At 42.9% G+C, this 11,577-nt stretch overlaps 1 pseudogene across 1 annotated transcript; it reads left to right on the plus strand.

The window, feature by feature from the left end:
- The first annotated feature begins 340 nt into the window (after nt 1-340).
- Nucleotides 341-11,078, plus strand: LOC311132443 (CMP-N-acetylneuraminate-beta-galactosamide-alpha-2,3-sialyltransferase 1-like; annotated as a pseudogene). The gene is made up of 2 exons: nt 341-411; nt 10,317-11,078. The product of its transcript is annotated as a CMP-N-acetylneuraminate-beta-galactosamide-alpha-2,3-sialyltransferase 1-like (transcript).
- Nucleotides 11,079-11,577: the final 499 nt, after the last annotated feature.

Raw genomic sequence — 11,577 nt, forward strand, 5'->3', positions numbered from 1 at the left:
GTTTGAAAACGTATCCTCATAAGTAGGTCAACTTCACAATCAACTTGAACCTTGCTCCAAGTTGCCCCCCTGGACAGCAGCAGGAGACTAACAAGGAGCAGGTTGGCTAAAGATTAACCAGAGTGACCTCTTGGCAGAGACTCTCGAAGTGGGAGAAGGACTTTTAGAAAAACAACTTGGTTGAAACCGACCACGTCACGCCGTTTGCAAATAAACAGCCCTGAGGTCAGCTCGCTCCTCTGACTGTCTCCGGAATGATGGAGAAGGACAGCCATTCCTGGCATTCCAGTGGGCACCTCTGCCCCCTCCGGTCCTGCATTCCACACATAGCAGGTTCCTCATGCCACACAGGGCGCACGAGGGGAACACAGAGCCCTCCTCTCACTCCCAGTGCACCTGGGCTGCCAAAGGGTGAGCGGCTCAATCGACACGGATCGCTAGCGCCGTTTCGCGCACCTGTGCCGCAGATCGGCTGATCGTTAACGCTGGCAACTAAATTAAAACCACGTGCCGAGATGTCTGACCCTCTGTCATTTCTTATAAGAGGGGCTTGACAGTTTCTGACCTTTTGACCTTGACTGAGGTTTACCTTCTGTGTGATGGCCAGAGTGACAAGGCAGCTACAGCATAGAGTTATTTGCGATAGCAGGACAGGAGCGAACCCATTTTGAGTTCAGTTATTGTGGCCTGTTATTGGATTTACTAAATCCATATTTGATGGCCCAGACGAATTCTTGGTTTCGCTGATGTTTTAGGGGAAACATTGGGGGAAAGTGAAACTTAATACATGTTGGTCAGATTCCCAGAGGGCAAAACCAGTTGCAATAACGTTATCATGACATCTTTTATGACACCATGGTCAGGTTGTATACCAATAAGATTTCTTCCTCATTTGGATTGTGCTATTGAATACAGTCGGGGACCACTATGTTCGTTTGCCAGCTCTACCTGAGCCGGGTTAATTTGTTCGCCTCTACACGAGCAGGGTTTGGCTCTTCCTCCCAAGCAGGGGTCTTTAGTCGATGGCTGGTCCGGTAGTCGATGCTGGTTTGGTTGTCAATGGCAGGTCCCTCGCTCCGCACCAGTCTGGCTGCGCGGTAGCGTTGGGTGTAACCAACCCCATGAGTAGTTGCGGGGGACGCAAAACATACAATTAGAGCATGTACAACAATTGATGACACCAGTGGAGACTGCTGAGGGGAGGACAGCTGATAATAATGGCTGGAAAGGAGTGAATGGAATGGCATCAAACAAATAGAAACCATGTGTTTAATGTATTTGATACCATTCCACTAATTCCGCTCCAGCCATTACCACGAGCCCGTCCTCCCCAATTAAGGTGCCACCAACCTCCTGTGGATGGACACTCACATGCTGAAAATAAGCACTTTCCTTTAGTTGTGCTAAAGAGAGTTGTATGAGTTGAGCTCTTGGTAAAGTTGGGTGTAACCTCTCGCAGCTGCATCGTGTGTGTCCCCTTTGTATAGTTGCAGGTGACACAAAACATACAATTAGAGCATTTACTGGCCAACAATTGGAGTCACACTCACATGTTCAAAACAAGCACTTTCCTTTAGTAGTGTTATGAGAGCGTTGTGATTGGTGTCTTTTTCCCATTTCAGGCGAACAGCGGAGAGGAGAAGCAGCAATGAGGTGGACGTCCATCTGTCAAGAGGTCCCCGGTCCGAACAGCGGACTGAAAGTCTTATTCTTCTTCTATGGTATAATGGCGTTTGCAACAATTTGATGTGCATTCCGGCACTTACTCTGCGGGTGAATAATAAGTACCCAAAAAAGGAAATAATGTGGGTAAAAATAAATCAAATATCATACAAATTATTTAAAAAATAAATTAACTAAACAAAATCAACCTGCTTTTCTGTAAAAAAACAATTCTAATCAGGTCCCTACACAGGCTCAAAAGACCCCTGTGAGGGCGGGACATTTCCTAGCGACAATAGTCCTTGCAGTGCTTCTGCCATGAAGTCGTGGAGCCCCAAAAACGTATCTGCTGCAGATATAATGATGTCCAGCTTCTTGGATTTCTTAGACACTTGTGCTGAACAATTAATCACTGTGGCTATAAATGCCACAAAATCCACTTTCTTCACAATGAGTATATCCAGATCACTCGATTGACTTAAAACACTAGCAACTGATTGCAATGCATCCACCGCCATATCTTCAACACTGTTGCCTCTTGTCCCTTCGACTCTCTTCACCGCCTCCACATAGGAGATCCGCTGCACAGCCCTGATCCTTAACACTTGGACCTCCTTCACCCTAACAGGGCACTCAAGGAAGTCCGGAGTATGATCCCCATCACAGTTGCAACATTTTCCATTGACAGATTCTTCAATACTGTACTTCTCCAATCTGCAAACATTTGACACATGACCATACCCTTTACAATTCCCACACTAATTGTTTGGACACAAATGCTCTCACCGCATACCTCACATATCCAAGCTTCACATATTCAGGTAGAGTCTCCTCAAACAACAATAATATCGATAGGCTTTTCTCCTTCCTTCCATTTACCATACGGGTAAGGCGACGTGCACTGACAACTCCTGGGATTTTCTGACTAAGGTACTCGTCATTTATATCCAGTGAAACTCCAGCTATAACTCATTTGGCAGGCGCCCTGCTCCGAAGATCAATACATGTTACTTCTGATGTGGACAATTTTGCAAGATCCAGTCCACGCTTCTTCTGTTCTTCATCAACACAATTAACCAAAACAAGGCCACTTCTAGTCACCTTGATTTAATCCACCTTTCCCACTGTTTCTTCACAGTCCTCGATATTGCAAATGGATTTCCCAAATGAATCTCCTTGTCCAAAAAATGCAGTCCAATAAGAAATGCATTGTTGGACCAGTCCTTGTCCTCTACTACAACTTTTGCTCAATTTGTTCCATTCTTTGATTTCACTATTTTTCATTTTTTGTCACACACTTCACTTGCCGCACTTTCAGATTCAAGCACAGTCGCCATTTCCTCTCCGCAAAACCTAAATTTACCGTTGACGTCATCCGCGCTCTGAAAGTAAGTTCCAGTTCCGTTTAACTAGTTCTGAGGCGTTTAGTAATTTGTTTGGGGAGGGAGGAGGTGATAGGGAATTGGCAACAGCTATCTCAAGTTAATGTAGTTTATACTGGGGTATCACAGCACACCATGCAAGCAAACAAATAGTTCAGAAGTTAAGTGTGTTATTGACAATGATTGCATTCACCTGAGTGAAAGGCACTTGTAAATAGGGGATGATGGTAAAATAACAAGACAGACTGATAATATGAATAAAAGGTAGAATGGCAGTCTCACAAAAGTCTCTATACTCACACAGTGCACATACTCACTTACATTTATTATCAGCAAATAAATATATTTGTTTATCTAGATACTGCAAAAAATATACACACTGATAAAAAAATCTATTACATTTTTGTAATATTTCATTTTTGGAACAAAACGAACAGTGTGCACACATGACATAAATGGATATACTCACTCATACAGACATTAATATACACAGATTACACACACAGGCACAACTTAATAACTGAGCATCTACATCAAAATGAAAAGGGAACCTTCCATGTCTATAGGACTATGACAGGTTATTGGATTGCTATTTCAGTTACTATTCAGTTCTCCAACATTGGCCATAGGTGGCCCTGTAATGGTATTCTACCAGGCCAACAAATCAAACTCATCGAAGGGCTCTTGTGAATTCTAGAGTAAGGCTTAGATTTACTAAGTGTATGCAAAGGCAGTATACAATTTATCCAAAGGCAATAAACCAACACTGTTAGACAAAGGAATATTTGTTTGAACTACCTCTCCAGCTGAAACTATAGTACGCCGGAGAGACCAAACAGAGTTTCAGGGCTCTCACAAGCTATTTTAAAAGGACGTTAAATTAACGTGACACATGGGGAAGCACCACCTTGCCCAAAGTGATTAGCCAAGAGCAGAACACCTGACAGGGTGTTATTGGACAGGGGAAAGTAACCACCTGTCACAATATACACACATTGATTTGCACATAAGTGCATGATCTAAACAAAGTATGAGCCAGAAACCTGTGACACATGGGTCTCATTAGGTTGGCCACTTTATTTCCCTGCATCAAAAAAACAGAATAGACCAGCATAATTTTCAAGCTGGTCCATGCTGGTCTGTGCTGGTCAATGCTGGTTAGTGCTGGTCGGATGCTGGTCAAGTTGGTCTGACCAGCATGGTCTAGCTGGTTATGCTGGTTGACCAGCATGGTCTAGCTGGTCAACTGGTCTGACCAGCATGGTCTAGCTGGTTATGCTGGTGACCAGCATGGTCTAGCTGGTCAACAATAGACCAGTTCTATGGCTTACTGAATGAAACAAAGTTTCCAAACATGAAAAAGCACGCTCAAAGGATGCTTATTTTATTCGGGTCCACATATGTGTGTGAACAAATGTTCTCAGTCATGAATTAGAACAAATCCCATCACAGGTCAAATTTAACAAATGACCACTTGTCAGCTGTTCTGAGAATCTCTACATCAAAGATGACACCAGACTTTGATGCCCTTGCCAAGAGAAGTGACCGTGACTGGAGTAGGCAACGATTATGCTTTTTCATGGTGATGGTTATGCAGTGAGAATTATCCAGCAATGCACTTGGATACAGGTAATAACTAATCAGTCAGATTTGGGCTGAGGTGATTGGATAACTGTAAATATGGTTCACAATGGAGATGAGAATTGTTCCTTAATATGCTTTCAAAAACAGACCATTCCAAATGAAACGGATGCTCTTAGCATATGTTTCACTCAAATGTTAGAACCGTTTTTTTTTACACATCTGCTGTTACATTTTGCATGTCTCCAGTCATATAATATATATCTATTTTTAAGTTTGCATATTGTGACTGTAAGTTTGATTGTACTTTACAAGGGCAGAGATGCAGGATCTGTATGTGTGTTTGACTGTGTTGTGATATTATAACTTATATCAATTTTGTGAAAATGTTGTGAAAAAAAAACAGGGGTAGAGATGGTACAAGGGTAGAATTGTTCTGCAAGCATACAGTACACTAGTAGTTGCATGTCAATGTGAAAATGAATAAAGGCTTCACATGTTTTGTCACGCATATAGTATGTGGCCCTTCACTTGGTTTCAAAAACTCAATGTGGCCCTTGAGCCAAAAGGTTTGCTCACCCCTGGCCTAGCTGGTCAAGCTGGTCTACAAAACCACACCCATCATTATCATATTTCCCAGCATGCTCTATTCTAGTTTGATTTGTGGAATTGTTTGTTTCAATATCTTTTAGTTTGTTGTGTTTTTGCACATGTACAAGTACATTGATTGATTAATTAATTGTATGCTACACAAAGATAAATAACATACATTTTTCTATTGCACCCGTTATTGCACCAGTTATTGTACTTGTTACTGAAATGGTTGTTCCAGATTAGGGGGTTTAGGTAGTCTCATTTATTAATCTTTCTAACCCTGGCAATCATTCTGACTGCAGATTGTGGGTGAGTAGAAGTTCCAATTGTTGGATATCCCCACTCTGGCTGGATTCAAATACGAATTAAACATGACTTTGCAAACCAACATAATGTGACTTAATGCTGGTTTCGCTGGTGACCAAAACTAAATTAAGGCTGGTTACCAGCAAAAACACAGCGAAGGCTGGTCACCAGGGTCCAAAACACAGCGAAGGCCGGTCACTAACTAAAACACAGCGAAGGCTGGTCACCACCAACTACACAGCGAAGGCTGGTCACCAGCAAAACCAGCACTCGTCACCAGCATATGCTGGTATATGCTGTTTTTTTTTCAGCAGGGTTGCCAGAGCTTTATAAGCATTATAATTCATCCTTCAATTAGTTGTTGGGTTAATGAGGTGATTCAGGGCCCTGCATACAGCCTTTCCCTGGAGAGAGACTTAATAACGCTACCCCTGTGGAAATTACATGTTCACCCCCAGTGAGAAACATACCAGCTCAGGGCAATGAGGTCATTATAGGTAATTCCTTTGCCTGGTGACAACAATCCCACCATGACATAACATGTCAATAGCGTACGTGATGTATGAAAACTGTGGATGTGGGACCATACAAATGGTCAAAAGGACTCGTTACCCCGATTCACCAGCCTTAAAGATGGTCATTCACGTGCTATTGTAAAAATAGCCGTGTCCCGAGCTCATGCCACTGGTAGCCAAAGACAACTTTAAAGGCAGCCAGATTAGGGGAATTATTTTCCATGTAAAACCCTTAAAGAGGTAGGGGGATATGAAGGGGGATAAGAGGGGTTTCGCTAATCCTCTTATGTGGTTAAGTGGGTGTTTTGGACATCAGGCAGACCCTAAAATCCTGTTTTCCGAGGAGAGTAACGTGACTCCGATCTTAACATCACATTTATAGGGCCTTCGCCACCTGAGAGTGGGGTACCGTTTTTGTTTCTCTTCATGTCAGTAGGCAGTCACCCAGTTAACTCAACAGAGTTATTTCAAGTTGCTAGCTTCACTGTGTCAAGATCCTGTAAAACCACAGCACCACTACAGCTTTTTAGGCGTCATTGTCAGTGGTGGAATAAGTACCCAATTGTCATACTTGAGTAAAAGTAAAGATACCTCAATAGGAAATGACTCAAGTAAAAGTGAAAGTCACCCAGTAACATACCACTTGAGTAAAAGTCTAAAAGTATTTGGTTTTAAATATACTTAAGTATCAAAAGTAAAAGTATAAATCATTTCAAATTCCTTATATTAAGCAAACCAGATGGCACAATTGTTCGTGTTTTTAAAATTTACGGATAGCCAGGGGCACACTCCAACACTCAGACATCATTCAGAAACAAAGCATTTGTTTTTAGTGAGTCGCCATATCAGAGGCAGTAGAGATGACCAGGGATGTTCTCATGATAAATGCATGAATTGGACCATTGTCCTGCTAAGCATTCAAAATGTAACGAGTACTTTTGGGTGTCAGGGAAAATGTATGGAGTAAAAAGTACATTATTTTCCTTAGGAATGTAGTGAGGTAAATGTTGTCAAAAATATAAATAGTAAAGTAAAGTACAGATACTTCAAACATGGCCTTCTGAATCCCCCGTCATCTCTACCGCTGTTTATGTTCCCCCTGCAGGCACTCGTCTGATGCAACATGGAGTTGTCAGCTGTTTGTAATGTCCATGCTGTCGTTTTTATTAGGTAACCCTACTAAGCCTGAATAAGAGATTAAGAGTGTAGAGGCAAGCTAAGCCCGTGGGCACAGGTTCCGATTTAAGCGAGCCACGCTTCCTGAGTTTGACTTAACTTGAAAAAATAATGGACTTGTGTGAGTACAAAGTTATTCACTGTGGGCGTCACCTTTACTAAGGTCACCAACACATCTATTGGTCTCGGGGTGTTTCCAAGGGTATGGAAGTCGGCCATAATAACGGCCATCTTTAAATCAGGCGACCCTGCTGATGTGAGTAACTACAGGCCCATTAGTATACTACCTGTGGTGTCAAAGATTGTTGAAAAGTGTGTAGCAGAACAACTGATTGCCCACCTCAACAACAGCCCCTTCACATTACATTCCATGCAGTTTGGCTTCAGAGCGAAACACTCCACAGAAATGGCCAACTGCTTTCTTCTGGAAAATGTGAAGTCCAAGATGGACAAAGGGGGCGTTGTTGGGGCTGTGTTTCTGGACCTAAGGAAGGCTTTTGATACTGTTAACCATGAGATTCTCATCACAAAATTGTCCAAGTTCAACTTTTCCCCCGATGCCTTGAGATGGATTAAATCATACCTTGAAGGCAGAACTCAGTGTGTCAGAGTGAGCAATGAGCTGTCGCCCACTCTTAGCTATGATGTGGGTGTGCCCCAAGGGTCAATACTGGGGCCCCTCCTGTTCAGCCTGTACATTAATGATCTGCCTTCTGTCTGTACTGGGTCTGAAGTTCAAATGTATGCAGATGATACAGTGATATATGTGCATGCAAAGAGCAAACAACAAGCTGCACAAGAACTCACTACTGTAATGGTCCAGGTTACAAAGTGGCTCAGTGACTCGTGTTTGCATCTCAATGTGAAAAAAACTGTTTGCATGTTCTTCACAAAGGGGGCAACAGATGCTACTGAGCCAGAAGTCTATGTGTCAGGGGAGAAGCTCCAGGGGGTATCTGATTTTAAGTACCTTGGCATCATACTTGATTCCAACCTCTCTTTTAAAAAGCATGCGAAAAAGGTAATTCAAATAACCAAATTCAACCTAGCTAATTTCCGATTTATACGAAATTGTTTGACTACAGAGGTAGCAAAACTGTACTTCAAATCTATGATACTCCCCCACTTAACATACTGCTTGACTAGTTGGGCCCAAGCTTGCTGTACAACAGTAAGACCTATTCAGTCTGTCTACAAACAGGCTCTCAAAGTGCTTGATAGGAAGCCCAATAGCCATCATCACTGTCACATCCTTAGAAAGCATGAGCTCCTGAGTTGGGAAAATCTTGTGCAATACACCGATGCATGTCTTGTATTCAAGATCCTAAATGGCTTGGCTCCCCCTCCACTCAGTATTTTTGTTAAACAGAAAACCCAAACATATGGCAGCAGATCCACAAGGTCTGCCATGAGAGGTGACTGTGTAGTTCCCCTAAGGAAAAGCACCTTTAGTAAATCCGCTTTTTCTGTGAGAGCTTCCCATGTCTGGAATACACTGCCATCAGACACACATAACTGCACCACATATCACACTTTCACAAAATGCTTGAAGACATGGCTAAAGGTCAATCAGATTTGTGAACATGGTCCCTAGCTGTGTGTTGCCGCTTTCCATGTCTGTTGTCTGTAATTTGTGAGGTGTGGAAACACTTTGTTGCTTTTATGAATTTTGTCTTGCTGCTTTTTGTTCTATGTTGCTCGGTCTGTATGCTACGTCTTGTTTGTCCTATGTTGCTATGTCTGTATGCTATGTCTTGTTCTATGTTGTTATTGTCTATATTGTAATTGTTTTTAATAACCTGCCCAGGGACTGCGGTTGAAAATTAGCCGGCTGGCTAAAACCGGCACTTTTACTGAAACGTTGATTAATGTGCACTGTCCCTGTAAAAATAAACTCAAACTCAAACTCAAACCTACTTATAGCAACTGGTATGGAGGGGTAACCACAGCCAATCGCTTCAGTATTAGGCAACTTGGTTGAGTGTGGGTGAGAAGTAACCACACTCGTTCTCTTTGAAATTAGACAACTGAATTCGACTAACAACTTTGTTGCTGGAGATCTGCTAGACCAGTGGTTCCCAACTTTTTCCTTTTCCGGGGACCACCAGATCATTGTCAAAAGCTCTAGAGAACAACCATGCATGGAATCGCTGAATTTGATCAGTCAAATGTATCAATGAATGCAGTACCCAAACTGCTGCTCTAGTGTAACTAGTTATGCATTTTTTGTGGGATAGATGCAAAGGATTAATTATAATTTTATTTGGACTTTATACCAACGGGAGCGAAGTTATCTCTGAAACTTTTGTTATGAGTTCATCTTGGGGGCTATATATTTGGTAGCTGTACAATTCATATTGATTGTTTGATTGATTGATTGTGGTTGAGATTCATTGTAAATATGTGACTAGTTTCAGGAAACTAGGTGTATGTCGCATGTCACTACTTCACAGGAGCGGCATTTGAACGTAAACATCTTCTTATCAAAATGTGGTTTTTGGCCTTTGGCCTTCTGGAACATGTGAACTTTCATGTGCCTTAATAATAAACTTGTATTCCATTCATAAATACATATAAAATGGTTAAATTACGAGCCTCGTTGGTTTAGCCACGGAAAAAGACAGGAACCTTCCCGCTAGCCATGATTGGCTGAGATAATGGATGGGCTGGACATGCTTCTGTCTATAACGTGAGCTGTTCAGTATGTGTTGACAGTCCTTTCTACCATGCCGTTTTTTAAAGATATAACGTTAGCCATGGAGAACGACAAATGTTTTGCTACTTTTCTCAACAACATTGATGCCCTGAATTTAGCAGGCGCTATCGACAGATCAGTTGGAAAAAGGGATGGGCTACTTTCTGCACACGCCACGGTCAGTGTGAACCAGAGTGACTTGACACAACGCTGGCCAAACAAGATGTAGCTACAAACAAAATGGAGTTAAATGGTTCCAGTCTGCCGTGAAGCATTCATCCATGTATACGGGTAAGAGTCTAGCTACATTTTCAGATATAAGTTTCAAATTTAGTCAGTCGTTTTTATTGCAAGTTAAAGCGTACTGTTAGTTAGCTAGCAAACGTTAGCTTGTATCCAGTACAGTAGCTCTCCACGTCACCGTGCCTGTCTAAAATGTATGAAACAGCCGGACGATGACCTCTGGTTTCAGAAGCGCTTCATCAGATCCATCAAACCATTTCTGACAGAAACAGAAACAGCAAGGAACTCTCAACTGACACCAGAAAGTGGTGGAAGAAAATCCAGAATGACCATAGCACAGCCTTGTTTCAGGTCATCCCTGATTCTGATCTCTACTTGGACGCTGGCCCAGAGCGCTGTAGGATCTATGCTGTGGTGGGGAACTCTGGGAACCTCAAAGGCTCCAACTACGGAGACCTCATTGATTCCAATGATGTCATTATCAGAATAAACAAGGCAGTAACCAAGGGCTATGAGGAGGATGTGGGGAGCAAGACCAGCCATCACGTTATGTACCCAGGGAGTGCCATAGATCTGGATAACACCACTAGTCTCCTGCTGTTCCCTTTCAAGACTATGGATCTCCAGTGGCTACTCGGCGCAGTCACTGATCCTAAACCCAAGATTAAAGCCAACAAAGATTTGGTATTGGTTCTGAATCCTGTTTTCATGAAATATGTTCATGACTATAACGGCAGATACCCATCCACCGGATTCATGGCTTTCATATTAGCCTTAAACATTTGTGACGAGGTGAATGTGTATGGATTCAGGAAAGACATCGATGGGAACAGGCACCACTACTTAGAAACACTAACTTACAAAAGGTTTGGTGCTGGACAAGAACACAATGGAACCTACGAGTACATTTACATTTACATTTAAGTCATTTAGCAGAAGCTCTCATCCAGAGCGACTTACAAATTGGTGCATTCAACTTAGGATAGCCAGTGGGACAACCACCACTGGGGGAGGGGGGGTGTAGAAGGATTACTGTTAGACTATTCCAGTTATTCCTTAAAGAGGTAGGGTTCCAAGTGTCTCCGGAAGGTGGTCATTGACTCCGCTGTCCTGGCATCGTGGGGGAGCTTGTTCCACCATTGGGGTGCCAGAGCAGTGAATAGCTTTGACTGGGCTGAGCGGGAACTGTGCTTCCGTAGAGGTAGGGGGGCTAGCAGGCCAGAGGTGGATGAACGTAGTGCCCTCGTTTGGGTGTAGGATCAGAGCCTGAAGGTAAGGAGGTGCCGTTCCCCTCACAGCTCCGTAGGCAAGCACCATGGTTTTGTAGTAGATGCGAGCTTCAACTGGAAGCCAGTGGAGTGTGCGGAGGAGCGGGGTGACATGAGAGAACTTGGGAAGGTTGAACACCAGAGGGGCTGCAGCG

This window comes from Coregonus lavaretus (genome assembly GCF_964263955.1).
Source record: "Coregonus lavaretus genome assembly, chromosome: 7".
In the NCBI taxonomy this organism is placed as follows: domain Eukaryota; kingdom Metazoa; phylum Chordata; class Actinopteri; order Salmoniformes; family Salmonidae; genus Coregonus; species Coregonus lavaretus.